At 41.9% G+C, this 4,340-nt stretch overlaps 1 long non-coding RNA gene across 1 annotated transcript; it reads right to left on the minus strand.

Moving 5' to 3' along the window:
* Positions 1–2,663: 2,663 nt before the first annotated feature.
* On the minus strand, positions 2,664–3,808 carry LOC119139714. The gene is made up of 2 exons (XR_005101412.1): positions 3,776–3,808; positions 2,664–3,658 (listed from the first exon to the last, which is right to left on the minus strand). It is a non-coding gene; the product is annotated as an uncharacterized LOC119139714 (long non-coding RNA).
* Positions 3,809–4,340: the final 532 nt, after the last annotated feature.

Consider the following 4,340-nt stretch of genomic DNA (forward strand, 5'->3'; position numbering starts at 1 on the left):
TGTGGATATTTTAACAATATATTTACTCTTATTTATTTTCTTATTTATTTAAATAAATAAGAATGTTTCTGAAAGTCAGCTTGACTTTAAAAATTGTACAGTGTTTAAAAATACAAAAAAGTGTTTAAAAAAACAATAAAGTGTAAAAAAAAACTACAATAAAGGTTCATAAAGGTCTTGTGCGGATATTGTAACAATATAATTACTCATTTATTTTCTTTTTCTTATTTATTTAAACAAAGAGTGTTTACGAAATAATCAGTTTGACTTTAAAATGTTTACAAAAGTGCTTAAAATACTAAAAAGCATTTAAAAGTATAATACAGTGCTTAAAAATACAATAAAGGTTCATAAGTAAAGGTTCATAAAGTCTTTTATGGATATCTTAATATAGTTTCTCTACATTGCGGATTTTCACCTATCGCGGGTGGTCTTAGAACCAATTATCTGCGATAAACGAGGGATTACTGTACAACAAAACATGTACTGTACACATACGGCATATGGTATGCTTATTTTCCATGCTTGCCCTTGAAAAGTATCATTGTATGTTATATATAGTTCATTTTCTTTCTAAAGACAAACATCAATCGGTGTTCATCAGTGTTGGCCAAATTACTTCCAAAATGTAATTAGTTACGAGTTACCTTTCCATAAAAGTAATTGAGTTAGTAGTAGAATTACTCCATCATAAATGTAACTAGTTACTAGGAAAAATAATTATTGCATTACCTTATCAAAAACGTTCAATTATGAAAAAGAATTCAGATTTTTTTTTATCAAGTGGCAATACAGTTGAATAGAGTAGAGCAGCATAGACCAGTACTTTATTTAACTTTATATTTATTGAACAACAATGTAAAATATGCATAAAATAATAAATTGTCACACAACTCGCACACAATTCGCACAGTGCACACGTTCCATTTTTTTACGGAAAAACTCCTTTGATGAGATAAAAAAAGTTGCAGCACAGAGTGCGCTGCAGTTGCGCGATAGGACAAAATTAAGCTCCCTGCGCACGTTGGTCCACTTAAATTTTGGAAAGTACATCAGGACTTTAAAAATATTTTCTAAATTTCAGCGACAGCTCTGTCACAATGATGCGAGCAGCGCGGTGCAGTTGCGCGATGGGCGACGCGCTACGGTTGCGCGTTCGGCGGTGCGCTGCAGTTGCGCGATCGGACAAATATGCGCAAATGAAAAAATGCTTAAAAAAGGCGGGGTTTTTTTTTGTCTTGAAACGGATTAAAAAATTTTCCATTATTTGTAATGGGAAAAATAGATTTGGAATTCAACCAATTCGCTTCTCGAACCGCCTTCTGGAACGGATTGTGGTCAAAAACCAAGGTTTGACTGTATTTTTGCTATTCTTGTTAAAATCACACTTGAATTGGAAATGACAATAGTAACACATAGTTGCAAATTGAGCAAATTGGCTATTTCAGAAGTGTGTGTCAAACAGGTAGCCCTTTGCCTTAATCAGTACCCAGGAAGTAGCTCTCGGTTTAAGAAAGGTTGGTGACCCCTGCTCTACGCTGTGGTCTGCTGGGATGGGGGTAGTACGGACCGGGACAGGGGGAGACTGAATAAGATGGTCAGGAGAGCGAGCTCTGTCCTGGGCTGTCCCCTGGACTCCATTGAGATTGTGGGTGAGAGGACGTTGATTAAGCTGAAATCCATCATGGACAACACCTCTCACCCCCTCCATGACATTGTGCGGTCCCTGAACCGCTCCTTTAGCAGTAGACTATTACACCCACGGTGTAGGACAGAACGGTTCCGCAGGTCCTTCATTCCCTCTGCTGTCAGACTTTACATGCGTGGCACCTGATAAAAAATTTTCGTCTCTACTAGCGGCACTTGTCTTTGTCTGTTATTTATCCTTTTTGATATTTTGGCACTTGTTTTCTTGCACTCATATGCGCTGCTGTGACAAGTAAATTTCCCCGCCGTGGGATGAATAAAGTTCTATCATCATCATCATTCTGGCGCAGAGGACCCATCAAGATCTTGAAACTCTGATTCAGTGAAATGTGAATTTCTTCTTGACCATGCTTCCTACACCCTTAGCACAGTTCTGAAGTACATGGGTGTTCACTGACCATCGTTTGACCGTCTCCTTGAGGAGTTCTGTGAGATGTACTGTAACACAGTATGTTGGATTTGTTTGCATTGATTCGGTTCATTAACTTCATGAACGCAATTTACAGATGCAGACGAGGGTTTTGGGGGTCTACTTTAGTGACCTCAGTTTTGGGAGTCTACTTTAGTGACGTCAGTATGACGTCCTCGCTTTTTGCGGGTGATGGGTTCTGTTGGGTTCATCAAGCCATGATATTCAACTCTCACAGGAGCTGTTCGCAGCCAAATATGAAGTGGTTGACATGAAAATCAAAACAATAAATATGAGGCCTGAAAGTCTGGATTCAACAAAATGTCCGATTTAGCTTAAGTTCATAAATGTCAAACAATTATCAGTTAAACTAAGTAATTAATAAATATTCAGAAGTATGCATATACACGCGACATAAGAATAGAAGAATAGAATAGAATAGATCTTTATTGTCATTGTCACACATGTACAACGAAATTTAAAGTAAAATTTAAATTTAAGTGTAAACATTAGACACCAGCAAGAAAAACATGTTCAATAGGCAAGATGTTTTGTAAATGTGTTATTCTGAAGCATGGAGAATGGAAATGTGGACAGAGACCAACCGTTGGCATGGAAAATAACATAGCAACAAAACATTAGCCAGGATTAATATTGTGTTGAGTTCATCGTCGCACAAGACAGTTCACCAGGACCGAGGAGATGAACAAATGAGACTGTTTACACAAATTGACATCAGCAAAAGTGCAAGCGCTGCCAAGGATGGGACAACGCCCTCTGCGTGAGGGGAGAACTGGATTTTAAAAACATCCAAACAAGATTTGGACAAGATGGAGCAGCCCGTTTGGGTGAGGGGAGAACTTGACTTTAAGATATCCAAAAAAGGAGGAGACTAACAGTCTCCACCTCTTGCTACGAAACCAAGTGACGTGTATAAAAATGTATGAGTTGTTTTGTGGGGCGCGGTTCTTCCATGTCTGGGGGAGAACGCCCGGCGCCGTATTGCTTTTTCCTGAATGCAGACTTAATATACTCAGTTGAAATTGAACTAACCTGATCTGAGTGTGATTTGTGTGGATATCTTTGCCCTTAGAAGAAAAAACGAACACGCGTTAAAGAAGTTGGGCACAGGTAATTCGTAATGGTTGATGCAAGGAAGAAGGCCCGAGACTTCTATACGTTGAAATTTTACAACAGACCATGGTCTTCAGTCAGAAAAGGTTGGAGTGCTCCTAACAGGTTGGGGATCAGATCCTGCCCAAAGAGGAGTTCACAAGTGAGGGAAGAATGGACATCACCGATTCTAATTGGTGAATCTTGTACAGTGATACAGACTATATATTGGTCTGTCTTGGTGAAGGAGCTGAGCCTATAGGCAAAGCTCTCGATTTACCAGTTGAGTAACATTCCTACCCTCACCTATGGCCACAAGCTGTGGGTTGTGACTAAAAAACAAGGTCGCAGATAAAATGAGGGCCACCCATTGGAGATAGGGTGAGAGGGTCGGTCATCCGAGAGGGCCTCCACTCGGCCCTCACCCACCTGGAGAGAAGGGACTCTTATGTGAGATTGCTGTTTGTGGACTTCAGTTCTGCCTTCAACACCATTGTGCCACAACGACTCATCTGCAAACTCGACAAGCTGGGCCTCAGTACCTACCTCTGCAACTGGCTACTGGACTTCCTCTGTCAGAGGCCTCAGGTGGTACGTGTTGGCGACAAAATCTCCGCCAGCATCACGCTGAGCACGGGGGCCCCCCAAGGCTGCGTGCTCAGTCCGCTGCTCTTCACCCTGCTGACGCATGACTGCACTGCAACCTACAGCAACAACCGCGTAGTGAAATTTGCTGACGACACGACGCTAGTGGGTCTCATCACCAAGGGCAACGAGGTTGGAGGTTGACCTTCTGACCACGTTGTGCAGGGACAACAACCTCCTGCTGAACGTCAACAAGACCAAGGAAATTGTTGTTGACTTCCGGAAGGGTCACACCCAACACCTGCCGCTGACCATCGACGGTGCTGTGGTGGAGAGAGTGAGCAGCACCAGGTTCCATCAGTGAGGATCTCTCCTGGTCCACCAACACCGCATCACTGGCGAAGAAAGCTCAGCGCCGCCTGTACTTCCTGCGGAAACTCAGGCGAGCAAGTGCTCCTCCGGCCGTCATGACTACATTCTACCGTGGCACCATTGAGAGCGTCCTCTCCAGTTGTATCGCTGTTTG

This window comes from Syngnathus acus, chromosome 21, assembly GCF_901709675.1.
Source record: "Syngnathus acus chromosome 21, fSynAcu1.2, whole genome shotgun sequence".
Classification (NCBI taxonomy): domain Eukaryota; kingdom Metazoa; phylum Chordata; class Actinopteri; order Syngnathiformes; family Syngnathidae; genus Syngnathus; species Syngnathus acus.